Source organism: Oreochromis aureus, linkage group 5 (assembly GCF_013358895.1).
Source record: "Oreochromis aureus strain Israel breed Guangdong linkage group 5, ZZ_aureus, whole genome shotgun sequence".
In the NCBI taxonomy this organism is placed as follows: Eukaryota; Metazoa; Chordata; class Actinopteri; order Cichliformes; family Cichlidae; genus Oreochromis; species Oreochromis aureus.
Window position 1 is genome coordinate 7,554,290 of NC_052946.1, and position 26,260 is coordinate 7,580,549.

At 41.2% G+C, this 26,260-nt stretch overlaps 1 protein-coding gene across 3 annotated transcripts in view; it reads left to right on the forward strand.

Moving 5' to 3' along the window:
• Positions 1 to 16,189: 16,189 nt before the first annotated feature.
• LOC116327039 (band 4.1-like protein 1) overlaps positions 16,190 to 26,260 on the forward strand; it is a 136,984-nt gene continuing 126,913 nt past the window's right edge. For all 3 annotated transcript variants that reach the window (XM_039612208.1, XM_039612209.1, XM_039612207.1), the window contains exon 1: positions 16,190 to 16,345. The gene's annotated coding sequence lies outside the window, so the exon portion shown is untranslated. The remainder of the gene's footprint in view (positions 16,346 to 26,260) is intronic.

Genomic DNA, 26,260 nt, shown 5'->3' on the forward strand with positions numbered 1-26,260 from the left:
TAGCGTAGCGTTGTCAGTGGGAAAAACGTTTCTTCAGTCTCAGCTGACTGCAGATTTCCCCAACCTTACAAACAGCACATTTCTCCCACTGAAAACGCTACGTCCAGATGAATAGAAATAACCTTTTGGGATTTCCTTACCTGAATGATTGAGCATGCATCAAGACATTGTCTGGTGTGAGTATTTCAGAAGCTGCTAATCTACTGGGATTTTCCAAAACAACCAACTCTAGAGTTTACAGAGAACGGTCTGACAGAGAAGATCCAAAGGGACAATCTCCAGTAGGCAACAGTTATCTGGGCAAAATATGCTGCTGATGCCAGACGTGAGGGGAGATGGCCAGACTGCTTCAAGGTGATGGGAAGAAACATATTAGTTTGGTGTTGCAAAAAAGCTTTTTCCAGTTGAGGCAAATAGCTAAGCTGAAGCCAGTTTTGTCAAGACGTGACATGGAGAAGGTAATACATGCCTTTATTTCAACACGGCTTGACTACTGTAATGTACTTTATGCTGGAGTCAGCCAAGGATCTCTTGCACGTCTTCAGCTCATTCAAAATGCTGCTGCCGGCCTCTTGACTGGTACCCACAGGCATGAACATGTAACACCTATCCTGTCTTCTCTTCATTGGCTTCCTGTTCATGACAGAATTAATTTCAAAGTCCTAAGGCTGGTTTATAAATGCCTTAATGGTCTTGCTCCCCCATACCTTTCTGAGTTACTTCAGCCTCATATTCCTTCACGGACCCTCAGATCAGCTGACCAGCTGCTGTTGGTTGTCCCAAAATCTCGGTTAAAACATAGAGGAGGTGGAGCCTTTTCAGTTATGGCCCCCAAACTTTGGAATACGCTGCCTTTAAATATTAGACAGGCATCTTTGTTTCCTGTTTTTAAGTCGCTTTTGAAAACACACCTTTTTTCAATAGCGTTCAGACTGGTGTGAGTTGATAAGTTCATTATGTGTATTATTATGTTTTAATGTGAGTGTCAGTGGTTTTAGCTTGTGTTTTACCCTTTTGCTTTCTGTACAACACTTTGGGCAAACCTTCTGTTTTTAAATGTGCTATATAAATAAATTGGATTTGGATTTTGGATTTGGAAGGCAACAGTAAGAGTCAACAAACCACTTGTTACAACTAAGGTATGCAGAAGAGCGTCTCTGAATGCACAACACATTGAATGTTAAAATAGATGGGCTACAGCAGCAGAAGACCACACCAGCTGTCACTCTGGGCGCCTTAGTACCAGTTGAAAACTGTGAAAACTGTGAAATGCCGCAAACTTCCACACAAAGTGTTGCTCACCATGCCCATCGCTTTATGACCACAGTGTACCCATCTTTTGATAGTTACTAGGAGAAGCAGCCCTCAAGTGCAGGGGTAAGGTATAACTATTAAAGTAGCCAGTTGTTTTAGGTTCTCACAAGCAACAGATAAACAAAACAAAAATAATGATTTCCATAAAGACAGATTAGTTATGGTCTTTATCATAAGAGGTCAAGCGACAACATTGCTAGCTCCTTTGTTCACCTTTATGTTAACATTGGCGGTATTCTTTAACCAAATCTTGCAAGCTCTTAAACCAATCTTACCCATAATGTGTGAAACGGATAACTCTTTTATCAACAAGCTGAAACTGACAATGAATGATTTACTTCTGAGCACTTTGGTGATGTTTCCCTTTAAAAAAAAGGCTTACAAAAAAAAGCTTTACAGTTGTTTCCTTGCTATAGTCGCTATCACTATCATCACATTAATGATCGTAAAGATGAACTTTTTGGGGGGATTTTGTGGCTTTTTTGCATCTTTTGATGGCTTCAACATTTGTGTTGCATGACAAAGGTAGTCTAGTATACGTGAATGTCTTTTGTTGACTGAAAATCCTGAAACCCCAACTTAAAGTTGCTTCTTTAAGTTGGGGTTTCAGATCTGCTCCAGTTTGCCTACCGACCCAACAGATCCACAGAGGACGCCATCGCCCACGTCCTGCACACCACCCTCAGCCACATGGACAAGAAACAGGGTAACTATGTGAGAATGCTGTTTGTTGATTACGCTTCAGCATTTAACACAATAGTGCCCAGCAGACTGTTCACAAAGCTGAGGGATGTGGGACTCAACAGCCGTCTGTGTGCATGGGTGTTGGACTTCCTCACTGGCAGAACTCAGGTGGTGAAGGTGGGTAGATGCGTCTCTAACAGCATCACCATCAACACAGGAGCACCACAGGGATGTGTCCTCTCGCCACTGCTCTACTCCCTCTACACTTCAGACTGTGTGGCCACCCATGGCTCCAACACCATTGTGAAGTTTGCTGATGACACACTGGTGTTGGGCGCCATTTCCAACAACAATGAGGCGGCCTACATGGATGAAGTGAAGAATCTGGCATCATGGTGCCAGGACAACCATCTCCAGCTGAACGTTGGCAAGACCAAGGAGCTGGTGGTGGATTTCAGAAGGAGTCAGCACAGAGACTACAAGCCCATTATCATTAATGGAGCTCCAGTGGAAAGTGTGCAGTCCTTCAAGTATCTCGGTGTCCACATCTCCTCAGACCTGACATGGTCTGCCCACATTCAGGTCCAGACCAAAACGGCTAGGCAGCGCCTGTACCACCTACGATAACTGAGGAAGTTCAGGGTCTCTCCAGAGATCCTCAGGATTTTCTATACAGGCGCTGTGGAGAGCATCCTCACACAGAAGATCACATCCTGGTTTGGGAACAGCTGTGTTAAGGACCAAAAAGCTCTTCAGACAGTGATCCGTACAGCAGAACGCTGCTGCGCGGATTGCTCTCCCTCCGGTTCAGGACACCAACACCAGGAGATGCCGGACTAGAGCAGCGCAGATACTGAAGGACCCGTCCCATCCTGGCAGCAAACTGTTCCAACTTTTGCAATCCGGTAGAAGGTTCCGCATCATCCGGGCAAGGACAGAGAGACTCAAGAGGAGCTTTTATCCCCAAGCCATCCGGGCCTGTAAAATAGTCAGATTGTCTATTCTTATTTAATTCACTTAATGTACAGAATTCACCTGCCTGCTGCATACATGCTACTACTGCACATTCACCTAATGTATATATTATATATAATGTTCTTCCTCTCTCCCCCCGCTTTTTGCACAAGTCGAGGAGCGTGTCAGGTTACATTTCACTGTGTGTTATACTTGTATAACCATGCATGTGACGAATAAAGAACCTTGAACCTTGAACCTTGAACCTTTGAAACGGTGGCTGTTGCACTGGCTAACGAGGCTGAACCCTTTGTCTTTTCTAAAATAGAACTGCTTTGACCCAACGGGTGTTTTCCAGAGATGAACAATGAAGCCAACGAGGAAGTTAGAAAAACTACAGTTCTTCTTTGTGCCACTTGAGGCTGAGTTAAAAGAGACGCAGTCCCCATGAATCCCATGAATGACAGCATTAAAATTGTTTTTTCAGACTGGTACAAACAAACAGCTCTGACCGGAAGCCATTGAATTGTATAAATAGTTCCTAATAGGTTCACTACAGTAAGATTTTAATTTGACAGAATGTTTGAAAACAGATAAGAAATGCTTAATGTCAGGATCATCATATTGTCAGCAGAACAGATTTATAAGAGTAAAAACAGTGAAGGGAATAAAATTAGCTTTTATATAATGAAATGCCTTCGCTTCCTTCATACTGTGAGTCAAATGAGAAAGTTACGAATAAACTTTAAATCTGAGGATAATTATGACATATATTACATACAACATTAGCACTGAGTCAGTCTCTGTGGGAGCAAATAGAGAGAGAAGAAGCACTTAGAAGGCTGTGCAGTTCGTTTAAGCTTTGTGCAACACTAATTCAACCATAATTCTCTCTCTAGTGTGTGTGTGTGTGTGTGTGTGTGTGTGTGTGTGTGTGTGTGTGTGTGTGTATGGACTTACTGGATATGGATTTGCATTTTAGGTTTTTACCAATAACCAAATTATCAGACCACTTATTTTTTATCCATTATTACACAGTATACGTTATCCTCATCTCTCTGGACTGGACCCCAAGGAGCCGTTCATGCATATACAAATACGGTCCATTTCTATGCTGAGAATACACATTGTATTGTCATTAACATTAAACATTACATTTGTTCTTGCCTACAAACCTACAAACTACAGTGACAGACCATATTCAACAGTGTGGAATATGCAATTCTGAAACTCATATTCATATTTATATTTTTTTAAACTTTCCACTTTAATTTCAAATGTAAAACAGGAGCTAAATTATATTTTTTAATATTAAATATTAATATTTTGTAATCTTAATAGCCTTAAATTTATGCAAAGTGGAGGCTAACTTGCATCATTACTTACCCCACGTAGCAGTTAGCTGATATGAAATTGTGTAATGATAATAATTATGTATTAATAGGTTTCACAGCTGTTTGCTGAAGAAATGTCAGAACATAGTGAGTGAACATCAGATTCTGAATAGAAATAGCCAGAATGGCTAATCATGTTAATTATAGATGAGTTGCTTTTAAAATAAAGGACAAAAATCAGGGAACTCAGTCATTTCTATTAATGTTTTTTTCTCTTCTTTTCTTCTTAAAATTCCAACAATATGACTGTGGATCAGTAAATGCAGCAAGTTGTGTATGAAGCCTAATGTGCCACATTATCTACTTGCGCAATCTAAAGGTTTTTCCAACTCCCATTGGGATAAGCCACTACTCTGTCATTATACACCATTATTAGGCGCTCCACCTTAATACTGACATAGACCCTTCTAGACTGCCTTAATTCTTCATAGCACAGATTCAACAAAGTTCTAGAAATATTCCTCAGAGATTTTGCTCCATACATGACAGCATCACAGAGTTGCTGCGCATTTGTTGGCTCCACATCCATGATTCATCTCTCCTGTTCCACCAAGTCCTAAAAGCGCTCTGTTGGAATCTTGGGACTGTGGAAATCACTTGAGTATTGTCATGTTCAAGAAACTATTTCAGAAGATGTGCACAATGTGGTCATAAAGGCACAGCAGTAATACTCAGGTAGGCTGTGATGTGCCAAGAAAATACCCCCACACCATTACAGCACCAGCAGCCTGAACCTGAATCTGTTAAACCGTCAGTCAGTAGTGGCATAGATGCACAATGATCTGCATTGTCTGTCAATTGTTGTTGTTGTTGTTTTGATGAACAGAGGTACAGGAAGATACAGGATGTCATGGTAGGTTTCCTGTGCAGCTGCAAAGGAACTGTGCTGCCATCTGCAATCATCAGGGCTGTCCAGATGCACATGCATGGTGGAGCATGACAGGCGGGTTCCCGTCTGACCCTCGATGCAGCACAGATAGTAGTAGAAAAAAAACAAACATAAAAAACAAAGAGACAGTTTCACCCATAAAACTGCAGATCAGCACCAGATCGCTTCAGTGTTGTTGAGTTAACTGAATTAAGATGGAGACCTTCAGTGCCGCAGTGAATAGTTTAGACAAACCATGTTAATTAGACATTAATTTACAGACGCTGAAATACGGGCAGATATTCAAAAACTGCAAAGCTGTACGAGAACCTCCCAACAAAAACAGTTTATTCATACACAGTTACATTAATTCCTTGTTTGTATTTCATCTATTTTTGTCTGACAAATTGAACTTGAGATTTAACCTTTTAAATTTTTCTGTGTTTCAGAGACAACACACGGCCGCACAGAGAAAAAGGTCATGTGGTGGTGGAACAAATGAAAAGAAGGAAATAGGCAACAGATAGCAGGGGAGGACGGTGAGGAAAAAGGATCAGACCGAGAAGAGACAGGATGCTGCAGGTCTCCTCTGAGTCTCTTCAAAAACACTGTAAATCACTTGGACGGGGCCACTTTATCATTTCATGCCAGACTTTGTCACACAGGGAGGAAAATTGTTCGGGATGTGACTGGTTTACATAAACAGATGGGCTTAACTGGTAACAGTGAGCATAATAGATAAAGTGGGATATTTTCCCAGGCACTGTGCAAAACACAGCATGTTTATGGGCATTGTTGCACAACTATAGTTCAGGCAAAGTTAATATATGGTAGAAGCTCAGCGGGAAGAACAGAGCATGAAGGACCCAGATTTCATTCCTGGCCTATGTGGACGTCTGCTAAAACAGCTATTACAATTTTCCTGAAGTGAGCTGGTGATGAATTGCTCAAAGAAAAAACATGGAAACGTGTAAATAATTTTAGAATTATTTATTACTCTTTTGTTGAGCGTTATCAGCAGACAGGCAGCAGACAGACTGAGGAGAGAGTATTTTATAAAATATAAGTTTTAAATAATTATTTAGAAGATTTAGGATGGCTTCACTTCACTAAATTGGATAAATAAAACATCTTTTTGAAATTATTTCAACTATAAATGTTCAACATGAACATGAAGTCCATACACTGCGCTAAAAATAATTTAGAATGACATTTTTTGATGGGTGAGGTTGATGAAGGTATATATATAGCCCAGAACATCTAAAACACTCCGAAGGCACATAATGGAGTTATCAAATCATTTATAGATTTTTCCCCATAATTTAATATTGAAGAAAAACATTTATTGTTTAATCTAAAGTGACCCATAGTTAGCCTGACAGATTTTGTGCTACATGAGAGTAAGTAAAACCCGAATCTGTCCAGTGATCATATGCAGGAACTGATGTGTTAGCTAGTTTTAGAAAATAGCTAACTAGCTCTTAGCCAGCAATGTTCTACTCCACATTGTCTTATTGTTTTACATATGTGTTTATATTAGTACATATAACCACAGTTGAAACTACTGCTAGATGAGCTGACATCTACTAAAACTAAAGCTAACTCAGTTTTAGCCAAGGTCAGCTATTCACTCAGTTTTATACATGATAGCTAACCATGGCACATGCTAATACCCCTTTGTACTGGCTTTCATTCTAAACATGTGTTTTAGACATCTAACCAATGGACATCATTTAATGGCTTAAAATGTTACTAAATGTTGTCAGTTAGTGTTTCTTAGCAATAGTCACAGTCAACTGATAAGAAATAGGCTACTTAGCTGATGCTATAAATAAAAACCAAAAAAGAAAGAAAGGGGGGGAAGACATGCTAGATATCATTAAGCCTAATGCAATACTTTTTTTTTTTTACTTGTAAGACCTAGCTTACTGGTTTTGAGTTCCTTGATGTCTACCAGTAGCCAATTACTTTGGTTCCTTCACCAAATTTTATTTGACCTTTAAGCTGTACAAACTGCACTCAGCAAAATCATGACCAATAGGCTGAGTAAATAGCTCATTATAGACTATGCTAACATTTCATTATAACAGAATTCATAGTAGTTTTGAACAGAGCAGATGAGCTGAGATGAGAACTCTACATGAGGTCAAGGTAGATGGATGGGTTGACAGATCATTCAGAAATCAGACTTTAAAGCAGTCTGCTGTTTGTTTCCTGTTTTAATCTGATAACTTTAATCCTGTGTTCATTATTTAAACTGTGCTGCTTTTTTGTTAGTTTTTATTTCAAACAGATTAAATTTTCAGTAACATTTTTTCATAACATCTTAACCCTCTGGAGTTCTGGAGTCGGCACGTCCAAATCATGACTGATTTAAGTTGACCTAGTAGCAAGACGGACCCTCGTCTTCGTATCAACCAAATTTGAAGGTGCAAACTTCAGACTATATGCCAGATTTTTGTATCAGTGCAGTCATGTGGATGTTATGACAGTTTGATGCAAACAAGTCCTACGCCAAAAAATAGGTTGACGACAACAAACTAACCATGCTCATTGTCTATGTAATGGACACATCTTACTACACAGGAGCCTTTTAGTTGTTCTACGATGTGATAATGACACTGTTAAACAATTTAAAATAATACATACAAAAGCAAAAATGGCATGAATAACATTTAGTGTCATATTTTAAAATATCCCAACAGATTCGTTTTGGGATTCAGGTATTTGTTTTAGTTTGATATTGCAAAGCTTTTCAATGCAATGCTTGGTGCTGCGGGTTAGGGTTAGCACGTATAATGATTTAGACCTCAGAGGGTTAATAGAATGATTTTAACAAAAGGGTCAAAAGGGTAATTATATCCAGTGTTGGGTAAGTTACTTTAAATTAGTAACTTAATTACATTACTAGTTACTTCTCTAAAAAAGTAACTCAGTTACTTCAAGTTACTCGTTACTTTCAAAGTAACTAGTTACTAGGGAAAGTAACTTTGGTTTTACTCAGAATTCTCTTGTTAATGTGTTGCTTCCGTAACTGGATACCCAGCAAGATTGCCAGTCTTCTAGCTTGCTTACTTGCCACAAGTGCACTGTGCCACCTACCAATAGAAAGGAAAAAATAATGTGCACATTTCCACGAGAGAAATCCCACGCCTGGACCGTCGTTGACCGCCGCCATGATTCTAGCCTGCTTTTTACATCCAACACAAAAACTGCAGTCGTGGTGCTTTTGATTGTACTCAGAACTTGGAAATTCTGCCTTCTGAATAGGAAGATGTAGGTAACACCAGACTGCAGATGAGCTGCATACAGAGCTGGACTGGGACAAAAAAATCGTCCCAGGCATTTTGACTAGAGACCGGCCCACCATTATAGGAAAAATCATAAAGCCTTTGAATGAAAATAAACACTGTTGTGACAGTGATGTGCATTGTTCTGATGGTATATATGTATCAATCTATCAATTGTTTGTTGTAAGACTCAGATAATTATTTTTTTAAAAGCAAGACATTTTAAATGAGAATAATAAAGAAAAGTATTTCCTTGTCCCCCCCTTTCCCTGTTAATGCCCTACCTGCCCCCCTGGCAAAACTTTGCTAGACCCGCCCCTGCACAGTTACCAGCTGTCAGCTACCTAGAAAAGGATGCTGGTGTTATTTGTCTCTCAGAAACAGCTCATAACTTCCCTTCAACTCATTCATGTCACCTAAAAGGTAAACCTGTTTCTCCATCACGTGTTCAGCTCTGATGATTCAGTATGAAACATCTCCTGGTTTCATCTTCATGTTTCCTCTCACCAGATAACCAAATCGATATCATGACCAGCAGCTTTACAGCTGTGGCTCCAACAAACATCAACTGATACTAGAAATTAATATTAAATAAATTCTAACAACAGCTGATCAAGCTTAAACGTGCTGCTGTTGTTTAACGCGACATCCGCTGGTTTCCTCTTTCTGGCGCAAAGTCGGCGATAAATAAACAAGAGAGAAAAGCCGATCAGCTGATCATTGATCAGTTTCGTGATTGAAGTAGAAACGGGAGAGGAGAGAATGAGAGAAGAAGAGGCAGCTGTGCAGCTTCAGCTTTGTGTCTTTTTCATTGTAGCTGAAGTCCGGGACAAACTGTGTTCCTTTTCACCTCAGTACGAAACGCGTAATATTTTCTCTGAATACCAGACGATTCTGTTTTTTAGGGGACGGTTGGCAACTCTAATAATTAACCGTATGAACAAAATAAAGTTCAACATCAGTAACATAGCACCCACCCAGCTGTATAGAAACTCCGTCATGCTAGCTAGCACGCAGTACGAAAATGTCAGCATAACGAAAATAAACTCCAACTAAACTTGGTTTATATCTGACCCAGATAGACTGCAGGTCATAACTTCTTACCTGAAGTTCAGTTCACCTGATACTGGGACCGGCGGCCGCTTCGGGTCTCTCCTCTTGCCTCCCTTTTCCTTCATCCACCTGCTGGCTTCCACCACTTGCTAATGTTATTGAATCTGTGGAAGCTCCGCGATATCCACCACACGCAAGTAACGAGTAACGAGCCTATCTAAATCCCAGTAACGAGTAACGCGCCCTGGTTTTGGCATAATAACTAGTTACCGTGCTCGTTACCACAATAATAACGTAGTTACTGTAACGCGTTACTTAATAACGCGTTAGTCCCAACACTGATTATATCTGTAAATAATCTGTAAATATATATATATTTTTAAATTGTTTTATATGACATCATGCATGTTGATTGTACTTCTTAAACTAAACTTCTTTCAAAATGACAGTATGAGGGTAAGGGGTTAACACCTATGACTTTTACCTCAGAGGGCTCAGAGATCACTACCTATTACCACGTCTGTGACGTGAGTAACAATGAATATTTAATTAAAGCTATTCATTTGGCCAGCGAACACTCTTCCTATTATTTATGCTCTTTTGGTCTGACAGCCCTTTGAAGTTAATTTGAAGACAGTGTATTTCAGGGACTCTTTTAAGTTTGGTTGGAGACTCTACAGTACTCTGGCTCAGTATGGGCTCGAGCATCTGTCTCTTTGTGTTAATCGTGCAGTGGACTACCTACCTGTGTCTCCCTGCCTTCCATGCAGTGCGTGCTTTGATAAGAAACTTTGCCAGTGGGAAAGGAGAAGCACTTAATGAAATAAATATGATGTTCTTTGCTGTTTAAAAACATCACTGGAAGCAGCAGATGCCAGAAACCACACAGCATCCTTGCTTCACATCGAGTATTCGGCTTGTCTTTGATTAGCAGCCTGCAGCTAACAGCAGATTCCAATAAGAATTCTAAAAGCTTGTCTGTTGGACCTCTCATAGATTATCTATCAGCTCAGATTTTGGGAAATTCTGGCCTAAGCTGACTTGGCACTATGATGAGCTGGATTAAAGGTGGAATAACACAGTCGATGTGTAACCGGCGTTTGTGTGGTTTCAGCTGTTTTTGTTGTCCGCAGTGCATGTGCTATCCTGCCAAGTAGGTGTTTGCTTGGAGCCAAACAGATCCTGCTTCCATGGAGTCATAAACCGAGCTAGTTTAAACTAAAGCATCATTTGGATGCAGCAATAGGTCTGCGCCTGCACAATAGAACTCAATTTCTGCCGGTTTCAGTGGTTTCATCATTTCCAAGTGAGTGGGGGAAACCTCTCTCACCTCAGCACAGCATGAAGTAAAGTGAGTGCTGCATCTTCGGTTTCGGAAATTTTCTGATAATAGGCGACACAGACACCTCCTATATGAGGCCAAAAGGTGTGCGGGGGCAGGGGGTTCAGGATGCTATTAGACATGCAGCTAGGACAGAGCAGAAATCCAGTTTCAGCTCTTTTAAGACTTAAATATGCTCTTGGCCTCTGACAAGTTTGGTTTCCCAATTTTGGGGAACCCACTGGTAGAATCCAAAAAGGTGATTGCAGTAGGCAGCAATAATACTGATCTAGGTAATGTGAGATGGATGAGCCAGAGAAACAAATAAATTGCACCAGTTCTCACCAGAATTGCCCTTTTGTTTCCTCACAGCCTGTTAGAATAATTGAACTGAGTTTAAAACGCTTTTGATCCCAGGGGGGCAATTTAAGCTTTGCTAATTTGAAATCGCAAATGCAGTCATTCCCATATTAAACAGTTCAGAATACTAAATATAATAGCATAAGAAAATAGCTGAACTACACATGGCAGGTAATGGCAGTGGCGTTGGAGCTGGCAAACAATTTCTAGCACCGCCACCAATTTATATAAAGTACATTTAAAAAACAAATTACACACAAGGTGAACTGAGACCATCTTCTGGTTCTAATTACTTTAAATTAGTCTTGGAAAAAATGTGGAATTAAAATACACGACAGCTAATATAGCTCTAAAAATAATATTTTAGAAAAAATATTCTAGCAGCTTTTTCCACAATTTCAGAGTTTCTCATAAAGATGTTAATGAAAAGCAGATCATTTTGATCATCATTACAAAGAATAATTGCTACCTCATGTTTCAAAGGGAACATTAAGGTGATGGTTGAACCTCAACCGGCAGCTCTGACTCATGTTTCTGTGCTTACTCAGCCAGTTTGGATAATTAAATTCTAAGCAAGGGACTGGAGCCCGGGATCAACTTATTAACATCCTGATTGTCTATGAATATGTATTACTGGTGTGCTATGTCCATCCCCGTGTCTGTTCCACTCTCCTCTGAGGCCATCGTCTCACTTCACTCTCTTCTGAAGAGCCATTATTGTTTCCCACTGCAGAGGAGATAGATGCTTCATTATTAAACAGGCTGCCTTTGAAGTAGTTCGGATTGATCTGTCCACCCGCAATTTAAACAATCCTGCGTGTGTTAAGGAGAGGCGAGCGGCAAGGATCAATAGCTAAACACTTATAGTAATTTCATTTTTGACTTATAGCTCGGCGCATCGTGCATGCAGATCCGGCCGGCTTGAACTGGAGTAACGGAGGAACACAGCCACTTAAACCACTCTCAGCCTCAGAATACTTTCACACAGAACACATGCTTGTTTTCAAAGTGCAACAGCACTTTTATCTCTCACTGACTTTTAGGCTGTCTCATCTACTATTCAGTTCTCTCAGTGGAAATGTCTTAATGATGCAACTTTGGGAAAAGACGATAAATTTACAGACGGGTTACAAATGAAGAGGAGAAACCTGAATAAAAAATGGAGAAACATAACACTGGATAAGTATGAACAAGGACCAAGCGTTGCCTGCCTGGTTGTGGGCATCAGAACAAAAACAAGCTTCTAAACCCCTTTGATACTACACAGCACTACATGTACACATTTTTGTACATGAAGTGGTTCAATCTATCGATCAGTATCTTACAAAACATTGTAAATTATTACAGAACATGAAATGTAGCATCTTACATTAGCTATTATATCACTTTCTAGGTTGTGAAGATACCAAAACATTGCTGTGATTTTTAGCTGTACTACAGCAGGGATTGGGTAACATTTACCAATTATGTCTAACTTTATTTCAATAAAATATTGAAGTGCTTCTGGCTTTGTTTTGTGTTATGGAGCAGCTGTGGTGCTATTGTTAAAAAACTGTCAAGATCAACCCAAATTTTACCAAATAGCCATTAACACCCACCTGTTACTTTAGGTACACCTTGCTACTACCAGGCTGGATGCCCCTGTTTCCATTTAGAACTGCATTCATAGATAGATCACAGTGTTGGAAACTTTCCTCGGATGCTTTGGTCCATATTGACATGATAGCATCGCACACTTGCTGCAGATTTATTGGCCGCACATCCATGATGTGAATCATTCATTCCACAACATCCCAAAGGTGCTCTATCGGATGGATCAATGCTTTCATGGTGTATGCGCCAAATTTCTACCCCACCATTCAAATACTGCCCCATATTTAGGACTCATCGGACCAGGGAACATTTTTCCAGTTTTCTGTTTTTCTGACGAGGCCATGCAAATTATAGCTTCAGTTTCCTGTTCTTAGCTGACACGACTGGCCCCCGGTGTGCTCCCATGCTTCATAGTTTGGAGCGTTGCGCATTCAGATGTCATCTTCTTGTATTGAGTTGTTATTTTTGAGCTACTGCTGCGTTCCTATCAGCTCGAAGCAGTCTGGCCATTCTCCTCTGACAACTGGCATCGCGGAGGCATTTTCTCCCAGAAAACTGCTGCTCACTGGATCTTTTTTGTGTTTCAGACACAACCCCAGAGATGGTTGTGCAGAAAAATTCCACTAGATCAGCAGCTTCTGAAATACTCTGCCCAGTCCATCTATCACTAACAACCATGCCGCGTTCACCTTTCTTCCCCCATTTGTGATGCTCAGGTTGAAATCCAGCATGCCTGAATGTCTTGAATTGCTGCCATGTAATTGGCTGATTAGATATTTGCATTTGTGGGTTAAAAAGGGGGTACTTAATTAAGCGGCCAGTGAGTGGATACTCATAAGGGCACCTGCAGTCAAGTTCTAAAGATAATAAGTGTCTAATCACATCACAGTAACCTGTTACTAAATAGCCACGCTTGATACTTTCAAACATTAGAATTTGACTGAATATGCAATAAGGCTGGTGACAAACCATTCCCACTAAGTGAAGTAGAACCTTACTGGGAGCACAAATTAATTGTAGCATGTGGAATGACTTTAAACTTCTGAAATGCACTGCTGCTGCTGGAAACAAAGCCCAGAAACGGTAAAACATGCATTAAACAGGTGAATAAAGTCATGTGCAAAGAAAAAACAAAGGTCTTAAATTTAGATTTTGCTCAGAGATCCAAAACATATTCCAAAGTAAGGCAGTGGATTCATTTTAAAATGCAGCCCAAACCAAAATGACACATCAAAGTCTTTACAGGTGTAGGGAAGTGGTACACACAGACTGCGCAGACTGACATATAGTTGCAAGAGATGTCTCGACTCAGTTTGTGCTAATGAAACGAAAAAAAAAATCTGGGTTTTGGAGTGTGAGTGAGCTTAATCTGTTCCTCTGCTCTGCTTGAGGCTAGCAGCTCAAGGCTTCATTAGCTCCATAACACACAGAAATCCCAGATGGAGCCGTTGGTGGTTAAGTTGTGTTGAGAGTAATGCAGGCATGAGGTTTTTACAGAAAAAACACATTTATGGTAAATGATTTAGGCTACATGTTCTTTGATACTGACCAGCTTTTTAACAAGACTGTCATGTCCAAGCTGGACTCTTCTCCAGTGTATCATTTAGAGCTGTTTTTTCAAAGCATGAGGTCTCTCTTCACGTCTGTGCCCTGATGCTCTGAGTTAGCGAGAGGGAACTGTTACTCCCGCTCTTGATGTGTCAGTGAGCATGTTTATTGTTTGAACATGCATGTTTTAACCCAAGCAATGACCTTTTAAGTGCAAGCAGCGAGTGGGGAAAACTCAAAAGGTGAAAAACACAAATGTCCTACTGGGACAGGAACAACGGTCTCCTGGCAAACAAACTGACAATTTATGCTATTGCCACCCCTCCCACCAACTAATGGGGACTTTGTAATTCTCTAAAAAGTGACTGTTAGCTGCTGATATTGGTGCAATCGGTGCATTGGGACGCTGTGCATGTACCAGAGAGACACAGTGAGAAATTAACAAAACAACATAAACATACACTGATGTTCACGAAGTAAGAGTGGGCTAACAGTAAACGCCTGTCTCAGCAGAGGCAAAACTTTCATTTCAGAAGTATTTTTCAACCAAGACTAGAGAAGAGATCATCACTTTGGTTACTCAGCACTCTAAGGTTTATTGGGTTGTCCCTCACCTGGTAATGGGCTTTACTGGAATAACTTGTTTATTCAAGTTCAATTCAATTTTATTTACATAGTCAAATCACAACAACAGTTGACTCAAGGTGCTTTAAATTACCCCAGAATATTGGAGAAAAACCCTAAACAAACCCTCCGAGAAATCAGCACAAACCTGTGAACCTTGGGGGCAAGGTTGAACATCTGGTGCTCTGAGGCCCTTTGGTGTTTTACTCCAGCCTTGGCATTAGATTATCTGACTGTAGGAGTTCTTAGGAGTGTGCCTTGCTAGTAACCCTGAAAGTAAATATAGTGTATAGAGTCTCATGGCAATCTTACACACATACTGTCCGCTAGCTTTCCCAGCATATCGCAGCACTGCAGCCCTGGCTTTCTGATAACAGGAAAGGATTAATCAAAACAGCCTCAGCAATATCTCATCAGTGATTAATTATATCTAACTCGGGCTCTCAAAATAATAGCCTACCTTGTTAATTTAGCAAGCACAATAGGGAACTGATACCTCCGTATTATTGCTTTTCACGGACACGCTCCCATTATTTTTATTTACAAGAGGGGGCTGAATAAGGGCGCCCTGCCCTTTGGGCCAATAAATCCCATCATCTCTATATGCAAAAAGTGAGGGAGTCAATAGGCTGTGTGCTGTTAGCTGTTGACTTGGTGATGAAATCAGAGGGGGGATTGTGCCATCCTCATCCTGACGACACTACAAGAAATAAGAGCAGCTCCTCGCGCAGTTAGGGTTTATTATATTGACTTATTGTAAGGCACATTATAATATTTGATTGCACGAGAAGCTGTTTAAAAAAGAGAAAAACAAAAGGAAACACATTTAAAAGTGTTTATGTGTCACACTGTCATGGCACACAGGGGTACGTGAACGTAACAGCAGTGGAAACAATAAGAGATGGTGTCACCTCGCTGCCCCATTTCTCCCTGCTTTTTTATTCAGATGTGATTACTTGTTGACAGAGAGGGGCTTAAAAATCTTCTTGCTGGATTGACACCAGCGGGGTTTTTCCTTTTTTTTTTTTCCTTTTGCGCACTTCCCCCTCAGCACGCGGACAGTACAGGCTATGTGCCCGAGCGTGTCTTCCTCCCTCCTCCTGCCTGCCTCCCTGCATCTGACAGCGTCCCTCCCTCTTTCTCTCTCCTCCACCTCCCTCTCTCATTACGCCTTTCACCGGCAAAACTCCAACACACACATACACACACACATACACACAGACACACGCGCCACCTTTCCCTTAAACCGGGAAATAAACACGGAGCAACGGCAGGAGCAGGACCGAACTCCCCCGGCGCGCACCATCCATGTTCCTCCCCTGGATGTCTGTCTGACAGGAGGGTATGTTGACTATCTTCATCTTTAAAAAAAAAAAAAAAAATAGCACACTGTTGGTTTTTATTTGAATGTCGCGCTTTGGTGCTTCCTTTCTTTTCCACACATAATTGTATGATCACGGCTTTTTGTTACGGTCTTTTTGTGCTGCAGTGGGGCGGGAGGGGACGGGGGCTTTTATCCAAGCTGCAGCTACTTCACGTAGAAACGATCATTGTAGAAGGCGCACGGACTTTGCCCGCTTGCCTGCGCCGTCCTCTGCCGAGGGATGAATAACATTGTGGGAATGGAGCAGGGGCAGGAGCGAGTTGTTTGCGCCCGCTGGTATCAGAGCTGCAAGCCTGCAGCCAGGCAGCCCCTCCCTCCCTCTCTTATATATACGTGATGTTTTCATCCTGAAGTTGAAAGTTGCTGCTTTAAGAACAAAATCGCCTTCTGTGTTTGTGTCTCAGCCTGTCAGGGCAAAGTGGATCTGCTCTTGTTTAAGTCTGTCCGTTCTCAAATGCACCCATCAGCACTTATGCAACAGCCACCCTGACAAATGCACACACACACACACACACACACACTCTCTCTCTCTCTCTCTCTCTCACACACACACACACACACACACACACACACACACACACGCACACACACACACAGAGGAGTTACTTGCACAATGTTGCCTCCCATCAACACCTCTGGTTTGCCCACACAAAGCAGTTATATTTAGCTTCCAAAACAAAGTGGAGGGGATATACAGTGCATTTCATGCTGTAAAACCCACAGTGAGTGATTCTGTCAGTGCTGTGGCCTGAAACAGTGACTTTAGTTGAAAACTGTGAAGGCAGTTTGGCCGCAGAGGTGCACACTGAGGCAGGTCACGTTATGGAAATGACCTCACCTTCGCCCCCCTGCCCTCTGGCTTTCACTAGTTATGTGGACTTGGTTGGAGAGTTGCAAGGACTTGCCTTCAGAATGCTTTAGTAGGAATCTTTCAGCATTTGCATGGCTTTCCCAATGACATTTGATAGCTTTGATGTTTCATGCCGATTGAGTTGTTAACAGCTGATGCAAAGCAACATTTCCAAATGTTTATAACCTCTTCCTATTGATTTTGTCATCCTTAAATTTGTGCAAGTCAGACAGTCCCCTCGGCAGCGTTCTGGCCTGCTCCCTGCCCCCATACAGGTGGGCTTATGGCACTTTGTCAACATATTTCTTCAGGCCGCACATGCACCGTCAGCCTCAGCTGGCAGACCTGCTGTCACACCGCATCTATGTCGTTAACATCGGACACACTCCTGCTCCTGCTGTGTCAGCCTTGCCTAATCAGCCTGCCAGCCAGCCTCCCTCCGAGCATCACCTGATGCTTCCTCTTCTTCTCCTTCTTCTTCTTCTTTTCCTTCACCAAACACCCCCACCCCCACGCCTCCTACCTGCAGGGGAGTCATTACCTCATCTCAGCACCAGTTTCTGCACTGCTAGCTCATCATTATTTTTGCATCAAATTGCGATCATACGAAGTTCAGACATGGGAAAGTGCTCCAAACTCAACGATTCTCTGTGGCTTGTCTTTTTTACTGTAGTGTACACACAAAGTTTCGCAAGTGATGTGCACACGTCGGTGTTTGTGCGTGATGCCCGAGGGTACTGCTGGGATTTCACAGCCCAGCATGCTGCCTAACAGCATTTGCAATTCAAATGAGTTTGTATGAGGCATCTGAAGCAGCCCTCCTCTCCTCTGTGTCTCTTTGGAGGCACTTGCGGATGAACTCAGCCATTTCTTATTTCAGTGTTACGTCTCTGTTGATAAAAGAGGGCAGTTAGTTGCTTCTCAGAGCCACAGAGGAGGAATATTTTAAAGTAGCCATCTTCCTTCAGCTGTCATTTAGTTTGCATGTCCTGTAGCATTTGGTACAGGAACATGGAATGCTGCATAATTATGCGGGGTCACCCTGATGTTACAAACATTAATAAACAAGGCACCAAGGCTGTGTGGGTCTGTGTGTGTGTGTGCGTGTCCTGCACTCTGGCTGTCATTGCTGTTGGCCTAGCTAAATATTTTTTGACCCGTCATGTTTTTGTAGCTTGGCCAGTGTGGTCACGTCTCTTCCTGCCTGCTGAACTGCAGTGACCAATCCCAGACACACACATGCACACACACACACACACACACACACACACACACACACACACACACACACACACACACACACACACACACACACACACACACACACACACACAGAAATGTATTTGCACTTCTGTGTTTGTGTAGACTACCCTGACCCCGACCCTACCCGTCTCATCTAGATGCCTCCTTCTCTAACCTTCAGTGTTATAATCTTCACAAGCATGGATGCATCAACCTTCAGTGTAACAGCATCGATATTTCTGGCTGTGATTCTGTGAGCTGTTCAGTGTTTGCATTCTGTAGATGCTTCTCCGTGTAGTTGTTTTCACTGATAGTGGGGCTGCATTCAAATTGCATTTCCCCTCCACAAGGGCGCACAATGCATGCATGCGCAAGACGTGATGTGGAAGGCAAAAGTTTGCGTATTTATAGATTACGGATCTGATCATTAGTTATCATTTACCACAAGCATGACTGTCATTATTTAAAAAAAAAAAAAAAAAAGCTGCACAAAGAGATGTCTCAGCCCTTATTTGGAGACATTTGTGCCTTTCTCATTATGAAAAGATTTGCTGCTCCCACCAGTAAAAGCAAATAAGCCGAGATTGAAATGTAAAAGCACTGCTGTTGTGATTCATTATTACAAAATAATAAAGTTAATGAAAACAGAATATTCAAACCAGAAGCAGCAAATGGAAAGCGGTGCTAACTCTCCTACGTTTTCAGACATGGAATATGTCAGATAGCTTCATGCTAGTGGTGCTCTTCTATCAGTGAGTCTGCAAGGGTTCAAGTGATACAAATTCCATCATCAGAGGATGTGTAAGATGTTCTATATAGAGCCATGATTACAGTGTTTCAAGAGCGATATCGATACTTAGCGATGTTATTTTTCTTTTACACACAAAAATTAAAACACATTTTCCTAGCATTTATTTTGTGTAGTATTTACTCATTTACGCACATTCACTGTGCTCAGATCAGCTGGTTGTTGTGTTTGTAGGGAACAGGGAGCGCCCACTGGTGGACAAAATACAATGTCAACACTCAGAACATGGTTGAAGGGTGTTTCTTCAGTTTCTTCTTTGCGTTTTTACATTTTCATTTATCAGTCATAGCTTTAATCAGATGATAATATCAGCACCCCATAAATCAGTTGGGCGATAGTTCTCTTGAAGATTAAGAATAGTGAAAATGCCACTTATCCCTCAGAGTTTTATTAAGTACAGTTTGATGTTCTTCTGCACAATTTCTGAACGTTGGTCTGACAGTTACTCTGTAACTACTTAATTCAGAGCAGCTGTCAATCACTGCGGTCAGTCGACTCGTGACAACAGTCAGATGCTTTATAATATCAAATAAATGATGCAAAGTAAAATTTGACATGAAGTATATAATAAGAAGCCCTTAATTTGCAGTGTTTTTGATTTGGATTCTACTGTGGAGAAAGTAGTCTGGCAGGAGCTCACGTGCAAGCTTCAAATTATTGGTTGAAATGTGCTTTCGAGCAACAATGTTAAATGGGAAACAGTATGTGACAAATATTGAATCAGTAATGCCATCTTCCTCTTCAGTGAGTCTCTGTACTCCAACTCCAAGGTTGTGGACTGCAGCTGCCTCTTCAGTGAGTGCACCATAGTGGCACATTAAGCCGTTCCCCACCTGCTAGATTGAGTGAGTGGCCATGCAGCTCACAGCTGATCTCCAGGTCAGAGTGAGGTCTAGCACTCCCACGTCCACGGGTTATCAGACAGGAGAAGGATATCAAGCACCACCTAAATAGGTAAATGGTTAGTAGTGACTGAACTTTCAAAATAAGAGCACACAACTGTCTACTAGTGATTCTATAGTGTTGTTCTTTCAGACAGATGAAAGAAAAAAAGCCTAAAGGCTGCTAAATAATCCAAGGAGAGATCTATAATAACGTGAATCTGATATGTAAGAGATCATGTTTGGGGATTTTTTTTTCTCATGTCTCATCGGCTAAAAACAGAGAGGAATTTATGACCTATAATACAACCAGCCACAAGGGGCACAATCAAGATCCTTTGGCTTTGCTACTGGAAGGCTGTCATTTTTGTCCAATCTCAAGCCTATGCTGACTAGAATGCTGACTACTTTCACATGCAAATCGAGCATAGCTTACACACGGTGTGTCTAATGCCTGATACCTGATAAGAGATGAGTAGTGCTGTGTTACTGATTGTGGGCTGGTACAGCTGTAATTTTAGAGGCACAGCAGCAGCTGCAGCACTCTGCAGATTTGTGTTTGTTTAGCCAACATGCACAGAGAGGGAATCTTTTCCTGTTTTACACACTCTTTTGTCAGCTTTATTTGGGGAAAAAAACCAAAAGAGGATAACCCAACATTACTGCCACTGAGTCTGACAACATAATTGCAGTGGTTGCGCGATTTGTTTTTTTTATGGGGATCGAATTAAGCCTCATCAGATTGTAGCGTCCACTGCAGTCCTGTCAGAATATTATTAGGGTTCAGACTGGAACATCATTGTTTCACAGTCTGTCTGGGGGCTGCCAGCAGCAATGTCGACACTTATTTAGTCGTCCCCCGTCTTTGTGTCATAGGTCTCATTTTAAGCCAGTTATATCCTGCTGCTGTCTGTCTGATCAAGGCGGTGTTTTTTAGCTTTTTACAGCTTCTGGCGATTTATTGCCTTCTTCCAATTGCATCATTCTGTCTGCCCTCAGATGTGAGAATAGAGAAGGAGGAGCTATTTCATGCTGTAAGACAGTTTTATTTCGCTCTTCTGTTTCCCACCTTCGGTCACATGTCTCCTCCCTCCCTGGCGATGAGAAGCATCACTTTGTCCTTCTAAAGGGGGTGGGGGGGTTTCTTAGCTTTACCCTGAGCAGCTGTGGCTCAGCTCGCCTCAGCCTCATGATTACAGTGACTCAGCAGGTTCTCCTTCTTTTTGCTCCTTTTCCCCCTCTTCTTTGCATACCCGCGCTCGTTTCCCTTGCTCCCTCTTCGCTGCCGCCTCCTTTGAACAAATCCCCTGCCTCTGAAGGATGAGACTCATCATGTTGTTGTCTGGCTTTGATCTGGCTCACGATATCCCATAATGCTGCTTTTTCTTGCCTCCCCACAGTAAAGGAAAAATATATTTTACAGGCAAAGTTGGTTCATGTGGGGCGGCGAACAGCAGCCGCTTCTTTTCAGGTTGTTTATTCCCCCTTCACTGAGGTCTGCTGTGGAAATACTTTTATCCAGCTATTTTGGCCTCTTCCAAAAAACCAGGCCAGCAGCTATTGTTTCCTTTTGGCCGCTTCACCTAATTAGAGCCGTTGCATTCAACAGTTGTGGAGGAAGGCTAATTCCGCTGTTGATCTGTGTTCATTTCTCCCTGTGATTGCTGAGCGGGATTGTCTGAGTTTTCTGCGTAAAAATCCGGTAAAACGAGGAAAAAATAGTCGGTGCCAAGGTCGGTCTCTGTGCAAACTGTTAATAAATTCATAAATCAAGACCTAAAAAGAGGATTAGGTGAGATTAGGGTTGCAAAAAGTAAAAAAAGAATCACAACAATAGCCTGCTTACTGCTGCTTAGCAAAATACAGATGAGGTGATTTGCATAAAATAATTTTCAAGCATGATTAAGTTGCACGTTGCAGGTAAAGTAAGGCTGCATTTGGCCCAAGTGCTCAGTGATTAAAATTTGTTGCTGCTGCTGCTGCGTGGTTAACGAGATATACAGCTCAGCTAAGGACAGTAGGTACACTCTGATCTCTACATTATATTTCACTGGTAATTAGACTGAAGAGGATTGTGCACCAAATGCCCAGTGAAGCAGGTGGGCGTAGTCTGCAGGCAGGCTGTGTTTGGCTGTCTTCTTGCTGGATATCACCCAGTGCTCCTCCGTGCTGGAAAATATGTTTATTGAGGGTCTTGCTGCTGCTGTTTGTTGCAGTGGTCTGTGGAGGAGTACAGTAGGCACTCGTACGACTCCCACTGCCTTCGGGCCCATTGTGTGGCTTTTAAACTGGTCGGACAGGTTGGAAGGCAGATCCAGGCACAGTCATTACTCTGCACTGTGTACAGTCATGCTTGGTTACAGAGTGTGTGTTTACACTTCTCAGTTTATGCTGCGGAAACACGTGACACACTTGTGTGTGTTTTTCTGAGTTGTTCATACGTTTGTTGCACCGACTTGTTTGTGTTGCTGCATTTGGAGCTTCGTGAAGGATCAACTGTACTGTGCTGTACACACAGAGAAAATCTGTGGCAAAGCATGCGAGCTGTGTACTTATTCTTACATCAAATCCTATTCATGATGTCATCTTTTTTTATATCACAACCGAGAAACCTCTTCAGCTTCACATATTTTCTTCTGTCACAAATCCTTTTTTACCACAGAGTCCATTTGGTAGCTGTTTGGACTGTGTCGTGTGATTAATCATGCCAAATTATTGGTATTGGCTCATGTTAGTCCCGTTTAACCTCTCACGTGAATTGTAAACTGGCTAAATGTTTAGAAACGGTATCATGACAAGCTAAAACATTCTAAAACTGGTGAGAGGTTGAGAAATTCTGTTTTTTTTGGCATGAATGATAAATAAGTAACAAAAATATTAGTATCTGAATTGGCTATTGGCCAAACACACTGCTTAAGAGAAATGAAAGAAACACTTTTTAATCAGAGCCTATCATCAAGTTAGTTAACTTTCTGTGATATTGATCTGGTCACATGGCAGTCGTGAAAGGAGCCGTGGAGAACGTTATGCTGCCTGTACCATCATTTAGCATGACCGGTGTGGTGTTGGGTCAGTGATGGTCAGGGGAGACCTTTTCAAAGGACGGACAGAGAGAAGTCTACGGTCTAGGCAATGACACCCTGACTGCCATTAGGTCAGACTTTACACTGGTGCAGAGGGTCCTGGGTTCCTTCTGGTGCACGACAATGCCAGCCTATTGCAAGAACGTGCAATAGAGGATGAAGGAATTTCTACCATTGAATGACTAGACTGTGTAACTTTACTGATTTAGTATGTGACTGAATCAGCACAATCTAACCCACAAGTAGTAACCTACCTACCAGCAGCCTGCTGGATGCTAAAAGGCTAAACAGCAGAATGTGACAATCATACGGTCATATGGTGAGGTTTTCCTTTTTTGATTATTTCTTCTTGAACTTTCAATCAGAACTTTGAGCTATTAAACATGAAACTAAAGGCACTGAAGGACTCAGACTACTTGAAATTTGAACATCTATACTTTCATCTGCAAAGGAAGACTTTGTGATAAAATGGAAAGCTACAAAACAACTCTAAATGGACCGTATTATTAAATCAGTCATACTATATTTTACATTATTTTTGTCAGTTTGCTACAAAATGTGTAAACTTTGTATTTGCGTTGCAAAGCGTACCGTATTTTAAATTACTCAATGCATGAGTCACATCTTCCACGCAGCCGTCAGTAACAGTAACTTATGCACATAATAAAATGATCGGCTTTTAGACCTAAAATGTAGTCACGATGGAGAATCCATCACAGTGAGTTTTGTGACTGTGAGCTAAAGTATGACTGCCTTGTGGCATGCAGTGGGAATAAATGAATACATAAGTGCAGTTTGTATTGGCTGTACTGTGAAGCTGCACTGACGGATGTAGCAGACTCCTAGTAGGTACAGAAGTTGTGCAGATCCTCAGAGCAAATCCATTAAGAGTTTTGATTTTTTTTTAAAGCAAGTGTAAACACCATCCTACACTGAGACATGCAGGCAGTTCATATGGTCTGTCTACTGCTTTCCTGACACATTTAAACAGGCAAGGATTTTGATCTCTTTGAAAGAATTTGTACAAAAAAAGTTGACACACATTTTTTAGTCACTTAAATACATAAAAAGGCAAAAAGACCAGTAGCTACAGCAAAAGACACAAAAAGAAATCTCCAAAAGCCCTAAAACATCCCAGGATCTACATGTAACTCTTGCAGCAGTTGGTATCAAAGTGTAAACGACTGCTCAGATTGGATCTGTGTGGCGAGCCAGCAGTCATAGCTGTTCAAATGAAAGAAATCTCAAAATATAGAGTTGTTTGACCACAGTAATAATAGACCATGTTTGTACAGAGGAAATACAGCTTTCCAGGAGAAGGAACTCATGATAACTGTGAAACATGGAGGTGGGAGCGGCCCAGTCAAACACTGGGAGCGAGATGCGATGAGCTATGCACCAGATGAGAAAGTGCTTAGACCTTTCAACAGGAAGATGATCCTGACCGCACTAACCCGCCGAGGAGTGGCTCTAAAAGAAGAAATGGAAGCTAATGGAAAGGCTCAAAGCCCTGATTAGAATTGATCATTGGGTGGAGACATACAGTAAAACCCTCAAACATCTGTGAACTGATTATACATGGAAAAAGTTACAGGTTATGAAAAATTTTAGCTTTTTCTGTTAAAGGGGAAATATTAACTTCTGGGGCCAAGTGTGTTGTTACTTTTCTCACAAAAGAATATGATATGATATTAATTTGCTGTTGAACGACGTACAGAAAAGGACGTTTTCCTTATGACTGTTTTCAAGCACACCTTTACAGATAGGCATTGTTTCAAAGAGGATCAAGTGTCTACTTGCACAACTGTGCTGAAAAAGTGGATACATTCACCTTAAGTGTTGGCAGTGCTTACTTTGAGCTTTGCTTTATCTCCCACCCACCTTTTTTTATACAGGTGAAACACGTTTCTGCACATACTGTGAGAATTTATGAGTCATAGTATTCATTTTATGACTGCTTTACCTTCTCTTTGTATTCTGACATTACTTTGTAACCCAGTTGTTGATTAATTCAGTCCAGATGTTTAGCCTGAACTTTATTCTAGATTTTTATGTAACCAACAGAGAACTTAGACAATACCTATACAATAATATTCTGTAATGCCTTTAATATTTTATTCATAACAAGGTAATAGTAGAGTTGATCAAAATATATAAAAATATAAATAAAATTACATGCACTGATATGAATGAAACAAAAATAAAAAAAGCTGGATGGGGTATTGTTGTCAATGGGCAGCATTGTACTGGAGGAGGAGAGTAAGCATAGCATGGAAAAATGCTAACAGCAAAGATATTTCACCTGTGCTGACCCAGGAGTTCTTCTTTGTCACATTTGATTTTTTACTTCATCACAAACTGCAGTTAAACTGGTTGCGGCACATAGCCGCCCCTCGCTGAGCCTAGTTCTGCTTGAGGTATCATTGTGTTAAAAGGGAGTTTTTCGTTCCCACTTTCGCCAACTGCTTTGCTCACATGGGGTCATCTGATTATTTTAGAATCTTTACCTTACAGTATAAATGCTTTATGGTAACTGTTGTTGTGATGTGGAAATATATAAATAAAAATTGAATTGAAATTGAGGGCTGACATGCTTTCTCTGACAGCTCTCACTCTAATTGTGTTCAATCTGATACTTGTTGGGAAACTTACATTTATGGTAACAAGAAACAAGGAGGTAGTGAGACTGTGAATATCAGCAATGTGCACTAATGACTGTCACACTAAGCTAAAATGATAAAAGTTCTAATAAGTTTGTTGAATGACATGAATATACTTTTTCTTTATCTTGAGCCTGTTGCCATTTTTTGTGAAAAATTCACATGTATACTTACATGCTACATTTTTTACTTTTGGTTTGAGTAAAGAAACACGAAACTGATGTCTCCATTACAGTATAACTTATTAACACTTGTGTCATACAGGAACAGGAAAAAGTCAATTTTTACTTAAAGATTCTTTAAGCTAAGGGTTAGCTTAATTAACTACCTAGTTAAGCTAATTTCTAGC